Source organism: Aegilops tauschii, chromosome 7 (assembly GCF_002575655.3).
Source record: "Aegilops tauschii subsp. strangulata cultivar AL8/78 chromosome 7, Aet v6.0, whole genome shotgun sequence".
NCBI classification, from domain to species: domain Eukaryota; kingdom Viridiplantae; phylum Streptophyta; class Magnoliopsida; order Poales; family Poaceae; genus Aegilops; species Aegilops tauschii.
The window spans coordinates 607,044,289-607,067,333 of NC_053041.3; positions in this window are offsets into that span (position 1 = coordinate 607,044,289).

A 23,045-nucleotide genomic window follows, 5' to 3' on the forward strand; every position below is an offset into this window, starting at 1 on the left:
AAAGGTGTGATGGTGATACGATACCGGGGCACCTCCCCCAAGCTTGGCGGTTGCCAAGGGGAATGCCCAGACCCATGTATTTATGTCTCTTTGTTCGGGGGATGTGATCATGGAGTTGTTGATGAAGTAGGCTTGTCATCCTTCTTCCAAGGCATAGGCTCACCATCATAGAAAGATGAACGAGTCGCCGGGATCCTCAAATCTACAGCCAAACTCATCGTCTTAAATTTGTATTCATACTCACAGTTTTGGTTTTGCAGGTCATAGATCTGGGCTTGGAGATGCTCGATTTTATCATGAAGCTTGAAGATGGCCTCTCCGATGTTCTTAGCATGCAGCTTGTGATTGTTGGTGACCTTCGCGATCATCAAGTGATTGCCGTTGAGTCCACGATCCACCATCCCTTGACACTTGAAAACTTGCTGCTCCATTGCTTCGAGTCTTGTCTCCATGCTTCCGGTCTTCTTCGGCCCCTCAACATCACGGATGTGCAACACCCCCTCACGCATCTCAAAGGTTTGAGGGTGTCGCAGCACCTCCGCAAGGTAGGGGTTGATGACCTTCTCGAAAAACTTGTCCTTGGGGGCGCTTGGGGACGTCATGGTGATCTAGATCTGTTAGAAAAACAACTCAAAACAAGAAAAAAGGATTTCGTCATGGTGCAATGGTCAAAACCTTTGGGAGATTATATAATGAATTTTTACCAACCAAAAGAAGTATTGTGCAGGAAAACGGAGTCCGGAGGGCACACAAGGTGGCCACAAGGCAGGGGCCCCAGGGGGGTAGGGCGCGTCCTCCACCCTTGTGGTCTCCTTGTGCATCTTTCGGACTACTTTTAATATTCCTAATTTTTCAAATATTCCAAAACGGAAAAATTGCCATTAGAACAGTTTTGGAGTCGCCTTACTCACCGTACCACATACGTATTCCTTTTCGGAGTCTGAAACGTTATGGAAAGTATCCCTTATGTACTCCTCCGGTCTTATGGTATTAATTATATTGGTTTCAACATTTATGGGAGTACCTAAGGTATAATGTTTGATTCTTTGACCGTTTACCACCTTCGGCGTTGTTGATTTTGATGGCACCAGAACGATAGACCTCCTCAACAATGTAAGGACCTTCCCATTTAGAGAGAAGCTTTCCTGCAAAAAATCTTAAATGAGAGTTGTATAGCAAAACATGATCACCTACATTAAACTCACGCTTTTGTATCCTTTTGTCATGCCATCTTTTAACTTTTTATTTAAACAACTTGGCATTCTCATAGGCTTGGGTTCTCCATTCATCAAGCGAGCTTATGTCAAATAACCTCTTCTCACCGGCAAGTTTGAAACCATAGTTGAGCTTTGTGTTCTAGTTCAAGAGGTAAGTGACAAGCCTTCCCATAAACCATTTAATACGGAGACATGCCCATAGGGTTTTTATAAGCACTTCTATAAGCCCATAATGCATCATCAAGTTTCTTAGACCAATTATTTCTAGATCTATTAATAGTCTTTTGGAAAATCAATTTAATCTCTCTATTGCTCAATTCTACTTGACCACTAGACTGAGGACGATATGGTGATGAAATTCTATGGTTAACATCATATTTAGCAAGCAATTTATGGAAAGCACCATGACTAAAATGTGAACCACAATCAGTCATTAAATACCTAGGGACTCCAAACCTCGAAAAAATATCTTCTTTAAGCATCTTAATAGAAGTGTTATGATCAGGACTACTAGTTGGAATAGCTTCTACCCACTTAGTAACATAATCAACAGCAACTAAAATATGTGTATACCCATTAGAGGAAGGAAAAGGTCCCATATAATCAAAGCCCCAAACATCAAATGGTTCAATAACAAGTGAATAATTCATAGGCATTTCCCAACGTCTACTAATATTGCCAATTCTTTGACATTCATCAAAGGACCAGACAAACTTACGAGCATCCTTGAAGAGAGTAGGCCAATAAAAACCAGATTGTAATAACTTGTGTGTAGTTCTATCTCCAGCATGGTGTCTGATGACCCACAAGTATAGGGGATCTATCGTAGTCCTTTCGATAAGTAAGAGTGTCAAACCCAACGAGGAGCAGAAGGAAATGATAAGCGGTTTTCAGCAAGGTATTCTCTGCAAGCACTGAAATTATGGTAACAGATAGTTTTGTGATAAGGTAATTTGTAACGGGTAACAAGTAACAAGTGTAAATAAAGTGCAGCAAGATGGCCCAATCCTTTTTGTAGCAAAGGACAAGCCTGCACAAACTCTTATATAGAGAAAAGCGCTCCCGAGGACACATGGGAATTATCGTCAAGCTAGTTTTCAGCACGCTCATATGATTCGCGTTCGGTACTTTGATAATTTGATTTGTTGGTGGACCGGTGCTTGGGTGCTATCCTTACTTGGACAAGCATCCCACTTATGATTAACTCCTATTGCAAGCATCCGTAACTACAAAAGAAGTATTAAGGTAAACCTAACCATAGCATGAAACATATGGATCCAAATCAGCCCCTTACGAAGCAACGCATAAACTAGGGTTTAAGCTTCTGTCACTCTAGCAACCCATCATCTACTTATTACTTCCCAATGCCTTCCTCTAGGCCCAAACAATGGTGAAGTGTCATGTAGTCGACGTTCACATAACACCACTAGAGGAAAGACAACATACATCTCATCAAAATATCGAACGAATACCAAATTCACATGACTACTAATAGCAAGACTTCTCCCATGTCCTCAGGAACAAACGTAACTACTCACAAATCATATTCATGTTCATAATCAGAGGGGTATTAATATGCATATAGGATCTGAACATATGATCTTCCACCAAATAAACCAACTAGCATCTACTACAAGGAGTAATCAACACTACTAGCAACCTACCGGTACCAATCTGAGGCTTTGGGACAAAGATTGGATACAAGAGATGAACTAGGGTTTGAGAGGAGATGGTGCTGTTGAAGATGTTGATGAAGATTGGCCCCCTCCCGATGAGAGGATCGTTGGTGATGACGATGGCGATGATTTCCCCCTCCCGGTGGGAAGTTTCCCCGGCAGAACAGCTCTGCCGGAGCCCTAGATTGGTTCCGCCTCGTGGCAGCAGAGTCTCTTCCCGAAAGCTTGCTTATGATTTTTTCTCGGACGAAAGACTTCATATAGCAGAAGATGGGCACCGGAGGCCTGCCAGGGGTCCCACGAGGCAGGGGGGTGCGCTCAGGGGGTAGGGCGCTCCCCCCACCCTCGTGGCCAGGGTGTGGGCCCCCTCTGGTATTTTCTTCGCTCAATATTTTTTATAAATTCCAAAAATGACTTCCGAGGAGTTCCAGGACTTTTGGAGTTGTGCAGAATAGGTCTATAATATTTGCTCCTTTTCCAGCCCAGAATTCCAGCTATCGGCATTCTCCCTCTTCGTGTAAACCTTGCAAAATAAGGGAGAATAGGCATACATATTGTGACATAATTTGTAATAACAACCCATAATGCAATAAATATCGATATAAAATCATGATGCAAAATGGACGTATCCACTCCCCCAAGCTTAGACCTCGCTTGTCCTCAAGCGGAAGCCAATAACGATAAATATGTCCACATGTTTAGAGATAGAGGTGTCGATAAAATAAAATACGGACATGAGTGCATCATGATCATTCTTATAACAACAACATATATATATTGTCATATGATTTCTTATGCTCAAGTAATAATCTATTCACAATGTAAAGTATGAATCAGAAACTTCATTGAGAACCAACAAACTATAATCTCAGTCATTGAGGCAATTGCAATTTATGATCATAACATCGGAAAGAGTCAATATAAGAGCTTTTCAGCAAGTCCACATACTCAACTATCATTTAGTATTTCACAATTGCTAACACTCACGCAATACTTATGGGTATGGAGTTTTAATCGGACACAGAGAAAGATAGGGGCTTATAGTTTCGCCTCCCAACCTTTTACCTCGAAGGTAATGTAAAAAATAATAACTCATGCTAACTTACATCCAATTGGATATAGATATCAGGATCTTTCCAACACAATGTGCTTGCCAAAGGATAAAATGTAAAAGGGAAAGGTGAGGATCACCTTGACTCTTGCGTAAGGAATAATACAAAAGTAAAAGATAGGCCCTTCGTAGAGGGAAGCAGAGGTTGTCATGCGCTTTAATGGTTGGATGCACGAAATCTTAATGTAAAAGAACGTCACTTTATATTGCCACTTGTGATATGGACCTTTATTATGCAGTCCGTCGCTTTTATTTCTTCCACATCACAAGATCATATAAAGCTTATTTTCTCCACACTAATAAAACATACATATTTAGGGAGCAATTTTTATTGCTTGCACCGATGACAACTTACTTGAAGGATCTTACTCAATCCATAGGTAGATATAGTGGACTCTCATGGCAAAAACTGGGTTTAAGGATATCTGGAAGCACAAGTAGTATCTCTACTTGGTGCAAAGAATTTGGCTAGCATGATGGAGAAAGGCAAGCTCAACATGTTGGATGATCCATGACAATATACTTTATTTCAGATGTAAGAAAACATAACCCATTACGTTGTCTTCCTTGTCCAACATCAAGTCTTTACCATGTCATACTTTAATGAGTGCTAACAATCATAAAAGATGTCCAAGATAGTATATTTATATGTGAAATCTCTCTTTCTTTATTACTTCCTATTAATTGCAACGATGACCAAAACTATGTTTGTCAACTCTCAACAACTTTTAATCATCATACTCTTTATATGTGAAGTCATTACTCTCCATAAGATCAATATGATCTCTTTATTTCTTTTTATTCTATTTATTCTTTTATTCACTCAAGATCATAGCAAGATAATCAAGCCCTTGACTCAACACTAATCTTTATTATATATAGCTCACGGACTCGATTACATAGAGGGATCATAAAGCAAAACTCAAAACTAGATCATACTAAAACTTTATTCTACTAGAGCAAGATATTATTAAAAGGATCGAACTACGAAAAATGGTAAAGATAGGAGTATGATGATGATACGATAACGGGGCACCTCCCCCAAGCTTGGCAGTTGCCAAGGGGAGTGCCCATACCCATGTGTTTATGTCTCCTTTGCTGGTGAAGAAGATGGTGCTGATGATGGATAGTCGCACATCGAGCGTAGGAGATCCTCCAATTTGCGGATAATGCCCTTGAGTGCGGTGATATGCTCCTTAAACAAAATATTTTCACGTGTGAGATACTTGTTTTGTATACGAGCTAACTCGATCATCTTGAAAGCTTCAATCTCAGTTGGGGTAAGAATATTGTGATGAGGTTGAAGGATGTCTTCTTCTTTTGCTGCCGGAGCTTGATCCTCCACGGCCTTCTTGATTCCATCATCCTTGTTGATCTCCTCGGGTTCTTCTCTCTTCAGCTCTATCTTCATTAGCCAAGCATCGTTGCCTTCATTGTTGGAGGAGGGGGATGACATGATGCCTGGCCTTGACAACTCTGGCAGAAAACAGCTCGAAACAAGAACAGAGGATATTTGCGTGATACGAGGGTCAAAACCTTCGGGAGATTATACAACGAATTTTTACCGACCAAAAGAAGTATCGTGCAAGAAAACAGAGTCCGGAGAGCACACGAGGTGCCCACGAGGCAGGGGGGCGCGCCTCCCAATCTCGTGGAAGCCTCGTGTCCTTCCTGGACTACTTCTTATTTTCCTATTTTCTTAAATATTCCAAAACGGAGAAAAATTGCCATTGGAACTGTTTTGGAGTCGGTTTACTTACCGTACCACGTACCTATTCCTTTTCGGAGTCTGAAACGTTCCGGAAAGTGTCCCTTATGTATTCCTCCGGGGTTACGGTTTCAATAACATTAGTTTCAACATTTATAGGATTACCTGAGATATAATGTTTGATTCTTTGACCGTTGGATTTGTGCCTTCGAAGTTGTTGATTTTTATGGCATCGGAACGATAGACCTCCTCGATAACGTAAGGACCTTCCCATTTAGAGAGAAGTATTCCTGCAAAAAATCTTAAACGAGAGTTGTATAGCAACACATAATCACCTACATTAAACTCACGCTTTTGTATCCTTTTGGCATGCCATCTTTTAACTTTTTCTTTAAACAACTTGGCATTCTCATAAGCTTGGGTTCTCCATTCATCAAGTGAGCTAATGTCAAATAGCCTCTTTTCACCGGCAAGTTTGAAATCATAATTGAGCTCTTTAATAGCCCAATATGCCTTATGTTCTAGTTCGAGAGGTAAGTGACATGCTTTTACATAAACCATTTTATAAGGAGACATACCCATAGGGTTTTTATATGCAGTTCTATAGGCCCATAATGCATCATCAAGTTTCTTGGACCAATTATTTCTATATCTATTAACAGTCTTTTGCAAAATTAATTTGAGCTCTCTATTACTCAATTCTACTTGACCACTAGACCGCGGATGATACGGATATGCAATTCTATGATTAATATCATACTTAGCAAGCATTTTACGAAAGGCACCATGAATAAAGTGTGAACCACCATCAGTCATTAAATATCTAGGGACTCCAAACCTCGGAAAAATAATTTCTTTAAGCATCTTAATAGAGGTGTTATGATCAGCACTACTAGTTGGAATAGCTTCTACCCACTTAGTAACGTAATCAACAGCAACTAAAATATGTGTATACCCATTAGAGGAAGGAAACGGTCCCATATAATCAAAGCCCCAGACATCAAATGGTTCAATAACAAGTGAATAATTCATAGGCATTTCTTGATGTTTACTGATATTACCAATTCTTTGACATTCATCACAAGATAAGACAAACTTACGAGCATCCTTGAAGAGGGTAGGCCAATAAAAACCGGATTGCAATACCTTATGTGCACTTCTATCTCGAGCGTGGTGCCTTCCATAAGCCTCAGAGTGACACTTGCGTAGGATCTGTTCCTGTTCATGCTCAGGTATACAACACCTAATAACACCATCTACTCCTTCTTTATAAAGATGTGGGTCATCCTAGAAGTAATGTCTTAAATCATAGAAAAACTTTTTGTTTTGCTGGTATGCGAAACTAGGTGGTATAAATTTGGCAACAATGTAATTAGCATAATCAGCATACCATGGAGCAGTACGAGAAGCATTTATGACAGCTAATTGTTCATCAGGAAAGCTATCATCAATAGGTAGTGGGTCATCAAGAACATTCTCTAACCTAGACAAGTTGTCTGGTACGGGGTTCTCAGCTCCCTTTCTATCAATAATATGCAAATCAAATTCTTGCAGCAAGAGAACTCATCTAATAAGTCTAGGCTTAGCATCTTTCTTTTCCATAAGGTATTTAATAGCAGCATGATCAGTGTGAATAGTTACTTTAGAATCAACAATATAAGGTCTGGACTTATCACAAGCAAAAACAACTGCTAAGAATTCTTTTTCAGTAGTAGCATAATTTCTCTGGGCACTGTCTAGAGTTTTACTAGCATATTGAAGAACATTTAATTTCTATCAACTCTTTGTCCTAGAACAACACCTACAGCATAATCGCTGGCATCACACATAATTTCAAAGGGTAAATTCCAATCAAGTGGCTGAACAATAGGTGCAGAGATTAATGCTTTCTTAAGTATTTCAAATGCTTCTACACAATCATCATCAAAGACAAAAGGTATATCTTTTTGTAATAGATTAGTCAGAGGCCGAGAAATTTTTGAGAAGTCCTTAATGAACCTCCTATAAAAACCGACATGGCCAAGGAAACTCCTTATACCTTTGATGTCCTTGGGACACGACATCTTTTCAATAGCATCAACTTTTGCTTTATCAACTTCAATACCTCTTTCAGAAATTTTATGTGCCAAGACAATGCCTTCATTAACCATAAAGTGGCATTTCTCCCAATTCAAAACAAGATTAGTTTCTTCACATCTCTGCAAAACTCGATCAAGGTTGCTCAAGCAATCATCAAAAAAGGATCCATAAACGGAGAAATTGTCCATGAAAACCTCACAAATCTTTTCACGAAAGTCAGAGAATATAGCCATCATGCATCTTTGAAAGGTAGCAGGTGCATTACATAAACGAAAAGGCATACGTCTATAAGCAAAATTACTGAAAGGGCAAGTAAAAGTGGTCTTTTCTTGATCCTCAACTGACACAGGTATTTGAGAGAAACCAGAGTTACCATCTAGAAAGCAAAAATGTGTATGTTTGGATAATCTTTCTAGCATTTGATCAATGAATGGCAAGGGGTAATGATCCTTTTTAGTAGCTTTATTTATTTTACGGAAATCAATTACCATCCTATAACCTGTAATAATTCTTTGCGGAATCAATTCATCTTTATCATTAGGAACGACAGTAATGCCTCCCTTCTTAGGGACACAATGAACAGGACTTACCCACTGACTATCAGCAACGGGATAAATTATACCTGCCTCAAGGATCTTTAATATTTCCTTTCTTACCACTTCCTTCATCTTAGAATTTAGCCGTCGTTGGTGATCAATAACTGGTTTGGTGTCTTTCTCCAAATTTATTTTGTGTTGACATAGAGTGGGATTAATGCCCTTAAGATCATCATGAGTATATCCAATAGCAGCACGGTGCTTCTTTAGAGTTTTCAATAATTTCTCTTCCTCCTTCTCTGAAAGGTTATCACTAATAATAACAGGATATATCTTCTTTTCATCAAGATAAGAATATTTAAGAGTATCAGGTAATGGTTTAAGCTCAAACACGGGATCACCCTTGGGTGGAGGAGGATCCCCTAAAATTTCAACAGGCAAGTTGTGTTTCAGAATAGGTCCCTATTTAAAGAATACTTCATCTATTTCCCTTCTTTCATTCATAAACATATCATTTTCATGGTCTAGCAAATATTGTTCTAAAGGATCACTAGGAGGCACGACAATAGAAGCAAGACCAATAATTTCATCTTTACTAGGGAATACCTCTTCACGGGGTTTTCTACTAAATTTAGCAAAATTAAACTCATGAGACAAATCCCCCAAACCAATAGTAACAACATCCTTTTCGAAGTGTATCTTAGAATTAACAGTGTTCAAGAAGGGTCTACCAAATATAATGGGACAAAAGCTATCTTGTGGGGAACCAAGAACAAGAAAATCAGCAGGATATTTAACCTTCCCACACAAGACTTCAACATCTCTAACAATCCCAATCGGTGAAATAGTATCTCTATTGGCAAGCTTAATGGTAACATCTATATCTTCTATCTCAGCAGGTGCAATATCATGCATAATTTCTTCGTATAAGGAATGAGGTATTGCACTAGCACTAGCACCCATATCACATAAGCCATGATAACAATGATCTCCTATTTAACAGAAATAACAGGCATGCCTACAATAGGTCTATGTTTATCTTTAGCACCAGGTTTAGCAATTCTAGCAGTTTCCTCACAGAAATAAATAACATGCCCATCAAAATTATCAGCCAAGAGATCTGTAACAATAGAAATATTAGGTTCAACTTTGACTTCATCAGGGGTTTATGTGTCCTAATATTACTTTTGTTGACTACAGTTGAAGCTTTAGCATGATCCTTTATTCTAACAGGGAAAGGTGGTTTCTCAACATAAGCAGTGGGAACAATAGGATCATTGTAAGTGATAGTCTTTTCTTCAACTTTAATAGGTGCATCTACTTTTACTTCTATGGGAGGATTATATTTAAACCACTTCTCCTTAGGGATATCAACATGAGTAGCAAAGGATTCACAGAAAGAAGCTACTATCTCAGAGTCAAGTCCATATTTAGTGCTTAATTCATGGAAAACATCGGTATCCATAAAAGATTTAACACAATCGAACTTAGGTGTTATACCTGACTCTTTACCTTCGTCGAGGTCCCAATCTTCAGAGTTGCGTTTAATTCTTTCCAATAAATCCCATTTGAATTCAATAGTCTTCATCATAAAGGAACCAGTACAAGAAGTATCGAGCATGGATTGATTATTACGAGAAAGCCGAGCATAAAAATTCTGAATAATCATTTATCTTGAGAGCTCATGATTGGGGCATGAATATAACATTGACTTAAGCCTCCCCCAAGCTTGAGAGATGCTTTCTCCTTCGCGAGGCCAAAAATTATATATATAATTACGATCACGATGAACAAGATGCATAGGATAAAACTTCTGATGAAATTCCAATTTCAATCGTTTGTAGTTCCATGATCCCATATCATCACATAGCCTATACCATGTCAATGCATCTCCCTTCAAAGATAAAGGGAAGACCTTCTTCTTGATAACATCATCGGGCATACCTGCAAGCTTAAATAATCCACAAACTTCATCCACAAAGATTAAGTGTAAATCGGGATGCAATGTTCCATCTCCTGCAAAAGGATTAGCTAGCAGTTTCTCTATCATACCCGAAGGAATTTCAAAGTAAACATTTTCAGTAGGTTCAGTAGGTTGAGGAGCAACTATTTTCTCTACTGGTCGGGGTGAAGATACCCCGAACAAGCCCCTCAAAGGATTACTTTCCATAGTAACAAGTGACAGTAAATTTCAGCACACTATATAAATTTTTCCTTACCAAATTCCACCTACCAAAGGCGCTTCACTCCCCGGCAACGGCGCCAGAAAAGAGTCATGATGACCCACAAGTATATGGGATCCATGGTAGTCCTTTCGATAAGTAAGAGTGTCGAACCCAACGAGGAGCAGAAGGAAATGATAAGCGGTTTTCAGCAAGGTATTCTCTGCAAGCACTGAAATTATCGGTAACAGATAGTTTTGTGATAAGGTAATTTGTAACAGGTAACAAGTAACAAGTGTAAATAAAGTGCAGCAAGATGACCCAAACCTTTTTGTAGCAAAGGACAAGCCTGGACAAACTCTTATATAGAGAAAAGCGCTCCCGAGGACACATGGAAATAATCGTCAAGCTAGTTTTCATCACGCTCATATGATTCGCGTTCCGTACTTTGATAATTTGATATGTGGGTGGACCGGTGCTTGGGTGCTGTCCTTACTTGGACAAGCATCCCACTTATGATTAACTCCTATTGCAAGCATCTGCAACTACAAAAGAAGTATTAAGGTAAACCTAACCATAGCATGAAACATATGGATCCAAATCTGCCCCTTACGAAGCAACGCATAAACTAGGGTTTAAGCTTCTGTCACTCTAGCAACCCATCATCTACTTATTACTTCCCAATGCCTTCCTCTAGGCCCAAACAATGGTGAAGTGTCATGTAGTCGACGTTCACATAACACCACTAGAGGAAAGACAACATACATCTCATCAAAATATCGAACAAATACCAAATTCACATGACTACTAATAGCAAGACTTCTCCCATGTCCTCAGGAACAAACATAACTACTCACAAATCATATTCATGTTCATAATCAGAGGGGTATTAATATGCATATAGGATCTGAACATGTGATCTTCAACCAAATAAACCAACTAGCATCAACTACAAGGAGTAATCAACACTACTAGCAACCTACAGGTACCAATCTGAGGCTTTGGGACAAAGATTGGATACAAGAGATGAACTAGGGTTTGAGAGGAAATGGTGTTGGTGAAGACGTTGATGAAGATTGACCCCCTCCCGATGAGAGGATCGTTGGTGATGACGATGGCGATGATTTGCCCCTCCCGGAGGGAAGTTTCCCCGGCAGAACAGCTCTGCCGGAGCCCTAGATTAGTTCCGCCAAGGTTCCTCCTCGTGGCGGCGGAGTCTCTTCCCGAAAGCTTGCTTACGATTTTTTCTCGGACGAAAGACTTCATATAGCTGAAGATGGGCACCGGAGGCCTGCCAGGGGGCCCATGAGGCAGGGGGCGTGCCCAGGGGGGTAGGGCGCGCCCCACCCTCGTGGCCAGGGTGTGGGCCCCCTCTGGTATTTTCTTCGCTCAGTATTTTTTATAAATTCCAAAAATGACTTCCGTGGAGTTTCAGGACTTTTGGAGTTGTGCAGAATAGGTCTCTAATATTTGCTCCTTTTCCAGCCCAGAATTCCAGCTGCCGGCATTCTCTCTCTTCGTGTAAACCTTGCAAAATAAGGGAGAAAAGGCATAAGTATTGTGACATAATGTGTAATAACAACCCATAATGCAATAAATATTGATATAAAAGCATGATGCAAAATGGACGTATCAGTGTCCTCCGTAAGACTCGGAGTGACACTTGCGTAGGATCTGTTCCTGTTCATGCTCAGGTACACAACGTCTAATAACACCATCTACTCCTTCTTTATAAAGGTGTGGGTCATCCCAAAAGTAATGTCTTAAATCATAGAAAAACTTTTTCTTTTGCTGGTATGTGAAACTAGGTTGTATAAATTTAGCAACAATGTAATTAGCATAATCATCATACCATGGAGTACTGCGAGAAGCATTTATGACAGCTAATTGCTCATCAGGAAAGCTATCATCAATAGGTAGTGGGTCATGAAGAACATTTTCTAACCTAGACAAGTTGTCTGCAACGGGGTTCTCAGCTCCCTTTCTATGAATAATATGCAAATCAAATTCCTGATGCAAGAGAACCCATCTAATAAGTCTAGGTTTAGCATCTTTCTTTTCCATAATATATTTAATAGCAACGTGATCAGTGTGAACAGTTACTTTGGAATCAACAATATAAGATCTGAACTTATCACAAGCAAAAATAACTGCTAAAAATTCTTTTTCAGTAGTAGCATAATTCCTCTGGGCACTGTCTAGAGTTTTACTAGCATAATGAATAACATTCAATTTCTTATCAACTCTTAGCCCTAGAACAACACCAACAGCATAATCACTAGCATCGCACATAATTTAAAAGGGTAAATTCCAATCAGGCGGTTGAACAATAGGTGTAGAAATCAAGTCTTTCTTAAGTATCTCAAATGCTTCTACACAATCATCATCAAAAACAAAAGGAACATCTTTTTGCAAGAGATTAGTGAGAGGCCTAGAAATTTTAGAGAAGTATTTAATAAACCTCCTATAGAAACCAGCATGACCAAGGAAACTTCATATACCTTTGATATCTTTAGGACACGGCATATTTTCAATAGCATCTACTTTAGCTTTATCAACTTCAATGCCTCTTTCAGAAAATTTATGCCCCAAGACAATACCTTGATTAACCATAAGGAGGCACCTCTCCCAATTCAAGACGAGATTAGTTTCTTCACATCTTTGCAAAACTCGATCAAGGTTGCTTAAGCAATCATCAAAAGAAGTTCTGTAAACAGAGAAATCATCCATGAAAACCTCAACATTCTTTTCACAAAAGTAAGAGAATATAGCAGTCATACATCTTTGAAAGGTAGCAGGTGCATTGCATAAACCAAAAGGCATACGTCTATAAGCAAAGGTACCGAAAGGGCAAGTAAAAGGGGTCTTTTCCAGATCATCTTTTGACACAGGTATTTGAGAAAAAGCCAGAAAACCATCTACAAAGCAAACATGTGTATGTTTAGATAGTCTTTCTAGCATTTGATCAATAAAAGGTAGAGGGTAATGATCTTTTCTAGTAGCTTTGTTTATTTGCGAAAATAAATTACCATTCTATAACCTGTAATAATTCTTTGAGGGATCAATTCATTCTTATCATTAGGAACAACAGTAATACCTCCCTTCTTAGGGACACAATGAGCATGACTTACCCATCTACTATCAGCAATAGGATAAATTATACCTACCTCCAGGAGCTTTAGTATTTCATTTCTTACCACTTCTTTCATCTTAGGATTTAACCGTCGCCGATGATCAACAACTAGTTTAGCATCATGCTGCAAATTAATTTCATGCTGACATAGAGTGGGACTAATGCCATTAAGATCATCAAGAGTATATCCAATAGTGGAACAGTGCTTCTTCAGAGTTTTCAATAATTTCTTTTCTTCATACTCTGAAAGGTTAGCACTAATAATAACAGGATATATCTTTTTTTCATCAAGATAAGCATATTTCAAAGTATTAGTTAATTTTTTAAGCTCAAACACGAGATCACCCTTGGGTGGAGGAGGATCCCCAAGGATTTCTACAGGCAAATTGTGTTTCAAAACAGGCCGTTGATTAAAGAATATTTCATCTATTTGCCTTCTTTCATTCATAAACATATCATTTTCATGGTCTAGCAAATATTGTTCTAAAGGATCAGTAGGAGGCACGGCAATAGAAGCAAGACCAATAATTTCATCCTTACTAGGCAATTCTTTATCATGGAGTTGTCTACGAAATTTAGAGAAATTAAAATCATGAGACATATCTCCTAAACCAACAGTAATAATATCTTTCTCATAATCTATCTTAGCATTAACAGTATTTAAGAATGGTATACCAAATATAATGGAAAAAAATCATTTTGTGGGGAACCAAGAACAAGAAAATCAATAGGGTATTCTATTTTCCCACACAAGACTTCAACATCTCTAACAATCCCAATTGGTGATATAGTATCTCTATTGGCGAGCTTAATAGTAACATCAATATCCTCTATCTCAGCAGGTGCAATATCATTCATAATTTCTTGGTATAAGGTATAAGGTATTGCACTCACACTAGCACCCACATCACATAAGCCATGATAACAATGATCTCCTATTTTAACAGAAACAACAGGCATGCCAACAACAGGTCTATGTTTATCTTTAACATCGGGTTTAGCAATCCTAGCTGCTTCATCACAGAAATAAATAACATGCCCAACAACATTATCAACCAAGAGATCTTTAACCACAGTTGAACCTAGCAATACTAGGTTCAACTTTAATTTGTTCAGGGCGTGTAGGTGTTCTAGTATAACTCTTACGAACCACAGTTGAAGCTTTAGCATGATCCTTTATTCTTACAGGAAAAGATGGTTTCTCAATATAAGCAGTAGGAACAATAGGATCAACATTATAAGTAAGAGTTTATTCTTCAACTTTAATAAGTTCTACTACTTTAACTTCAATGGGAGGATGATATTCAAACCAATTCTCCTTAGGGAGATCAACATAAGTAGCAAATGATTCATAGAAAGAAGCTACTATCTTAGAGTAAAGTCCATATTTAGTGCTAAATTCACGAAAGGCATCGGTATCCATAAAAAATTGAACACGATCAAATTTAAGGTTTATACCCGACTCCTTACCTTCGTCGAGTTCCCAATCTTCAGAGTTGCGTTCAATTCTTTCCAATAAATCCCATTTGAATTCAATATCCTTCTTCATAAAAGAACCAGTACAAGAAGTATCGAGCACGGATCGATCATTATGAGAAAGCCGAGCATAAAATTTTTGAATATTAATTTCTCTTGAAAGCTCATGATTGGGGCATGAATATAACATTGACTTAAGCCTCCCCCAAGCTTGAGCAATACTTTCTCCTTCATGAGGCCAAAAGTCATATATATAATTCCGATCACAATGAACCACATGCATAGGATAAAACTTCTGATGAAATTCCAATTTCAATCGGTTGTAGTTCCATGATCCAATATCATCACATAGCATATACCATGTCAATGACTTTCCCTTCAAAGATAAAGGCAAGACCTTCTTCTTGACAATGTCGTCGGATAAACCTGCAAGCTTAAATAATCAACAAACTTCATCCACATAGATTAGGTGCATATCAGGATGTAATGTTCCATCTCCTGTATAGGGATTAGCCAGCAGTTTCTCTGTCATATCCGAAGGAATTTCATAATAAATATTTTTAGTAGGTGTAGTAGGTTGAGGAGAAACTATGTCCTCTTCCGGTCGAGGTGAAGATACCCCGAACAAGTCCATAGTAACAAGTGTTAGTAAATTTCAGCACACTATATAAATGTTTCCTTACCAAAGGCGCTTCACTCCCCGACAACGATGCCAGAAAAGAGTCTTGATGACCCACAAGTATAGGGGATCTATCATAGTCCTTCCGATAAGTAAGAGTGTCGAACCCAACGAGGAGCAGAAGGAAATGACAAGCAGTTTTCAGCAAGGTATTCTTTGCAAGCACTGAAATTATCGGTGATAGATAGTTGTATGATGAGATAATTCGTACCGGGTAACAAGTAACAAAATTAACTAAGGTGCAGCAAGGTGGCCCAATCCTTTTTGTAAGAAAGGACAAGCCTGGACGAACTCTTATATAAAGCAAAGTGCTCCCGAGGACACATGAGAATTACTGTCAAGCTAGTTTTCATCATGCTCATATGATTCGCGTTCGTTACTTTGATAATTTGATATGTGGGTGGACCGGTGCTTGAGTGATGCCCTTCCTTCGACAAGCCTCCCACTTATGATTAACCCCTCCCGCAAGCATCAGCATCTACGAAAGAAGAATTAAGATAAATCTAACCATAGCATGAAACATATGGATCCAGTTCAGCCCCTTACGAAGCAACGCATAAACTAGGGTTTAAGCTTTTGTCACTCTAGCAACCCATCATCTACTTATTACTTCCCAATGCCTTCCCCTAGGCCCAAATTATGGTGAAGTGTCATCTAGCCGACGTTCAGATAACACCACTAGAAGAAAGACAACATACATCCCATCAAAATATCGAAGGAATACCAAATTCGCATGATTACTTATAACAAGACTTCCCCCATGTCCCCAGGAACAAACGTAACTACTCACAAAGCATATTCATGTTCATAATAAGAGGAGTATTAATTATCAGTAAGGATATGAACATATGATCTTCCAACGAATAAACCAACTAGCATCAACTACAAGGAGTAATCAACAATACTAGCAACCCGCAGGTACCAATCTGAGGTTTTGAGACATAGATCGGATACAAGAGATGAACAAGGGTTTGAGAGGAGATGGTGTTGGTGAAGATGTTGATGGAGATTGACCCCCTCTTGATGAGAGGATCGTTGGTGATGACGATGGCTTTGATTTCCCCCTCCCGGAGGGAAGTTTCCCCGGCAGAATTGCTCCGCCGGAGCCCTAGATTGGGTCTGCCCAGGTTCCGCCTCGAGACGGTGGTGCTTCGTCTCGAAACCTTCCTTCTGATTTTTTCCATGTCAAAACACACCATATAGCAGAAGATGGGCATCGGAGGCCTGCCAGGTGGCCCACAAGGCAGGGGGCGCGCCCAAGGGGGTAGGGCGCACCCTCCACCCTTGTGGATGGCTGGTGGCCCCCCTTTGGTGCTTTCTTTGCCCAATACTTTTTATTAATTCCAAAATGACTCTCCGTGAAGTTTCAGGACTTTTGGAGTTGTGCAGAATAGGTCTCTAATATTTGCTCCTTTCCAACCCAGAATTCCAGCTGCCGACATTCTCCCTCTTCATGTAAACCTTGTAAAATAAGAGAGAAAAGGCATAAGTATTGTGCTATAATGTGTAATAATAGCCCATAATGCAATAAATATCGATATAAAAGCATGATGCAAAATGGACGTATCAACCTTCTAGCTAAAGTTGACTCATCACCAGTCCCATCTTTATCAAGATTTATATTACCAAACAAATATTCAATAGGATTCACACCAATCACTTTAAGATCTTCATCATTATTTTCACAAAAACTAGAAGAGCATGCTTTTTCTAGCCAATCTCTCTTAGCACGCATCCTAGAGGTTCTCTCTTTACATTCATCTATAGAAATTTTAATAGCTTTCAGAGACTCATTAATATCAATCTTAGGTGGGATAGATCTAATCTTTAAAGAATCAATCTCATGAGAAATTCTATCAACGTTCTTAGCCAAATCATCAATCTTAAGCAAATTTTCTTCTACCATAACATTGAAATTCTTTTGAGAATTAATGAAATCTTTAATATTATTCTCAAGATCAGAGGGTATTTTATTATAATTTCCATAAGAATTGTTGTAGGAATTACCATAATTATTAGAGGAATTACCAGGAAATGGCCTAGGGTTGAAATTACCTCTATATGTGTTATTACCAAAATTGTTCCTACCAAAAAAATTCACATCCATAGATTCATTATTATTCTCATTCAAAGTGGACAAAGGCATATCATTTGGATCAATAGGAGCTTTTACTAGCAAACAATTTCATAAGTTCATCCATCTTTCCACTCAAAGTATTAATTTCTTCAATTGCATGCACTTTTTTACTAGTGGAAGATCTTCGGTATGCCATTGAGAGTAATTTGCCATAATGTTATCTAGGAGTTTAGTAGCTTCTCCTAATGTAATTTCCATAAAAGTACCTTCCGCGGCGGAATCTAAGATATTTCTAGATGCAAAATTCAATCAGGCATAATTTTTTGTATGATCGCCCATAAACTTAAACCATGAGTAGGACAATTTCTTATCATCAATTTCATCCTCTCCCAAGATTGTGCAACATGTCCATGATCAACTTGCTTAAAATTCATTATATCTTTCCAAAGGGAGATGATCTTAGCGGGAGGAAAATACTTAGAAATAAAAGCATCTTTACACTTATTCCATGAATCAATACTATTTTTAGAAAAATATGAAAACCAAGTTTTAGCACGAACTCATAGTGAGAACAGAAATAGCTTCAGTTTAACAATATCATTATCCACATCTTTTTTCTTTTGCATATCACACAACTCAACGGAAGTATTTAGATGGGATGCAGCATCTTCATTAGGACTATCGGAAAATTGTTCTTTCATAATAAGATTCAACAAAGCGGCATTAATTTCATAAGATTCCGCACTAGTGGCGGGAGCAATCGGAGTACTAATAAAATCATTATTATTAGTGTTGGAAAAATCACACAACTTGGTATTTTCTTGAGACATTGTGACAAAGAAAGCAATCTAGCACACAAGAAAACGAAAAGCAAACGAAATAAACGAACGAAAGAAGGCGAATAAAAAGGCAAATATTTTTGTAATTTTTTGAAAATATTTTAGAAGTGGGGGAGAGGAAAGCGAGAGGAAAATGGCAAATAATGTAAGTGCAAGAGATTAGATTTTATGATGGGTACTTGGTAGGCTTTATGTAGAACCTCCCCGGCAAGGGCGCCAGAAATTCTTCTTGCTACTTCTTGAGCTTGCATTGATTTTTTCCTTCACGAGGAAAGGGTGATGCAGCAAAGTAGAGATAAGTATTTCCCTCAGTTATGAACCAAGGTATCAATCCAGTAGGAGGCACAAGCAAGTCTCCAATATATGCACATGCACAAACTAACAAACACTTGCACACAACGCGAAAAAGGGGTTGTCAATCCCTTCACAGTCATGAGCAAGAGTGAGATCTAATAGAGATAGGTATAAAAGATAAATAAAAGAGCAAACTAAAGTAATATAAATAAATTGCAGCAAGGTATTTTTGGGTTTTTTGGTTTATAGATCTAAAAATATACGATGGAAAATAGACCCGGGGGCCATAGGTTTCACTAGAGGCTTCTCTCTTGATAGAAAACATACGATGGGTAAACAAATTACTGTTGAGCAAGTGATAGAAAAGTGCATAGTTATGACGATATCTAAGGCAATGATCATGAATATAGGCATCACGTCCGTGACAAGTAGACCGAAACGTTTCTGCATCTACTACTACTAATACACACATCGACCGACTCCTGCCTGCATCTAGAGTATTAAGTTCATAAGAATAGAGCAACACTTTAAGTAAGATGACATGACATAGAGGGATAAACTCAAGCCATATGACATAAACCCCATCTTTTTATCCTTGATGGCAATAATACAATATGTGCCTCGCTACCCCTTCTGTCGTTGGGTGAGGAGACCGCAAGATTGAACCCAAAAGTAAGCACCTCTCCCATTGCAAGAAAAACCAATCTAGTTGGCCAAACCAAACCGATAGTTTGAATAGAAATACAAAGATATCAAATCATGCATATAAGAATTCAGAAGAGACTAAAATAATATTCATAGATAATCTGATCATAAATACACAATTCATCGGATCTCGACAAACACACCGCAAAAGAATATTACATCGGATAGAACTCCAAGAACATCGAGGAGAACATTGCATTGAAGATCGAGAGAGAGAGAGAGAGAGAGAGAGAGAGAGAGAGAAGAAGCCATCTAGGTATTAGCTTTGGATCTGTAGGTCTGTGGTAAAATACTCAGGCTTCATCGGAAGGGCAGCAAGGTTGATGTAGGGGCCCTCCGTGCTCGAATCCCCCTCCGGCAGAGTGCCGAAAAATGCTCCAAGATGGGATCTCACGGGAACAGAGATTTGCGACGGCGGAAACGTATTTTGGTGGACGCTTCAGACATTCGGGGAATATTTCAGAATATATAGAGCTGTAATTAGGGTTAGGGGACTCCCGAGGGGCCCACAAGCCAGGCGGCGCCCCCCTGGGGTGCGCCCTGAGGGCTTGTGGCCTCCTCGGGACTCTTCTGGCCCTCTCTTCAAGTCTTCTGGGTGTCTTCTTCTCCAAGAAAAATCATCGTACAGTTGTATGCCATTTGAACTCCGTTTGATATTCCTTTTCTGTAGAAGTCAAAAACAAGGAAAAAACAGAAACTGGCACTAGGCTGTAGGTTATAGGTTAGTCCCAAAAATAATATAAAATAGCATATTAATGCATATAAAGCATCCAAAACAGATAAAGCATGGAACAATAAAAAATTATAGATACGTTGGAGACGTATCAGGCATGTGGCCGGCGGCGGGACAACACCACTAGGAGGAGATACCTGACCCCATCAGATCTGGCCGTACAGATCCAGACGGAGATGCCTAAAGCAGCCGGCAACTTCGACCGCCATGGCAGCACATAAGGCCAACCTTGCCCTCCATTTGCAGCCACCACCTCCAGCCCCCATCGAGCTCCGTCAACTAGTCGCCGGTCTCACCTCCGCATGCATGCATCTAGGGTTAGAAGCAACATGAGCCACGCACGCTACTAAGACAACAAGAGCGAGTCCCGACACCACAAACACGGTCACATCTAAAAGGACGGCCACCCCGGGCCACCTCTAGCCCCAACCTCACGCATCTCATGGGCCCCTGTCCGAAGCCGCGGTAGATACAACGCGTGTGTGCCATCCCGCACAACCACCATGGGAGGACAGCAGGTTGCAGTCCGCCTCCCGCACTGCTTGCTAGGAATCCACATCGGGGCACCCGATGGTGCACGCACCTACCAAAGAGCCAAGTGATACGTCTCAAGCGTATCTACTTTTCCAAACACTTTTGCTCTTGTTTTTGACTCTAATTTACATGATTTGGATGAAACTAACCAGGACTAACGCTGTTTTCAGCAGAACTACCATGGTGTTATTTTTGTGCAGAAATAAAGTTTCTCGGATTGGGTTGAAAATTTACGGAGAATATTTCCAAAAAATATAAAAAATATTGGCGAAGAGAACTACTAGAGGGGGGCGGGGCACCCAGGAGCCACGAGTTCAGGGGGCGCCCTCACCTCTCTTAGACCAAACAATGCACGGACAACACGCTAGACATGGTTTGGCAACCACTCGGCACCGTTTTGGCATAGTTTGCGTGGTGACCGTGTGTGGACACGCGCGCTGGCAGGTGTTCGGCGCGCTCTGCGCTGCACCCGACCTTCATTTCGGCGCGAGCTCGTTCCAGCAGTCGCCACCGACTACCACACCGCGCCACAAGCTTCGTCTCATCGCCCTTGACTTCTCCCTGCCGCTCGCCGATGCCGGAGCAGCCGCAGTGAGCACGGGCACGTCGCGGCCAAAGCCACAGTGCACCCGTGCCCCTGTCTTCTTCCACAGCCGCCTCCTGTGCTCGTCTTCGAGCTTCACAGTGCCCGCGTGAGCTCTGAAGCCTTGCCCCCTCCCCGCTGGCGCTCCTCGTCGCCGTGCGCCGCTTCCAGACCCCTCCATCGGAGCCGAGTACCCCTCCCCCTATATATTCTGACCCCCTCCAGCCTCTCCGAGCACTCCAAGGTCATCGCCCAACCTCCACAAACCCGTAGCAAAGCTGCAGCCGGCCGGGCAGGCCTCTGGCCGCCGTCCCTGACCCGAGCTCACCGGCGATCCCCTCTGCTCCTCCTCGTCACTCCAGTGCCCTACGAGCTCAATCAACTCCTCAAGCGACTCACTAGTGACCCTCTTGTGTCGTTTGAACCCGTATCAGCCCTTGGTGCAGCCCCTCGTCGCCGTCTTCTTCAACTCCGGCGAGCTCCACCTTGTGCAGCCGCTGGAGAAGCCCTTTCCGACCCCGTCTGTCCACCTCTAGCCACGCCACGGGTAAAGGCAGGTGACTAAGATCCGAAGTTTTCTTGGATTAGCTGGGTACCATCGTCGTTTCATCAAAGGTTTTTCTAAGATTGCCAAGCCAATGACCGAACTACTCAAGAAGGATAAGAAGTTTGTTTGGTCTGAGGATTGTAAAAAAAGTTTCAATGAGTTGAAGACCAGGTTGACGTCAGCACAGGTATTGACCCTTCCAGACATCTACCGCGGCTTTGATGTATATTGTGATGCATCCAGAAGAGGCATTGGATGTGTGCTCATGCAAGATGACAAGGTTGTAGCCTATGCATCCAGACAGCTACGACCTCACGAAGGAAATTACCCAACACATGACTTGGAGTTGGCAGCAGTCGTGCACGCTTTGAAGATTTGGAGGCACTATCTCATTGGCAAGAGATATCAGATATTTACCGACTACAAGAGTCTCATATATATTCACCTAGCCAGACTTAAACCTCCAATAGCGAAGATGGCTTGAACTGGTCAAGGATTATGATCTTGCAATAAATTACCACCCCTGTAAGGCCAACATGGTTGCCAATGCCCTCAGTCCTAAGACGGCCAACCTGAACGCCTTGATGGAATCCCTGCCTCCCGAACTCCAAGAAGAAATCGCTTAGCTTAACTTGGTTATTGTTGAGGCCGACCTCGCCAATATATTGGAAGTCACCCCTACCCTCGAAGAAGAAATCCGCATAGCCCAACAGGATCACTCAGTCCTGCAACACCATATCCAACGTATGCAAGACGACAAAATCCAGGACTTCTCTAAGGATAAGCAAGGTACGCTAAGGTTTCGAGGACGGATTTGCGTACCTGAGCAAGCAGACTTGAGAAAGAAGATCTTGGCAGGAGCACACGAGTCATCGTACTTGATTCATCCAGGAGGTACTAAGATGTACGAAGACCTTCGTCAGATATTTTGGTGGAAGGAATGAAGAAGGACATTG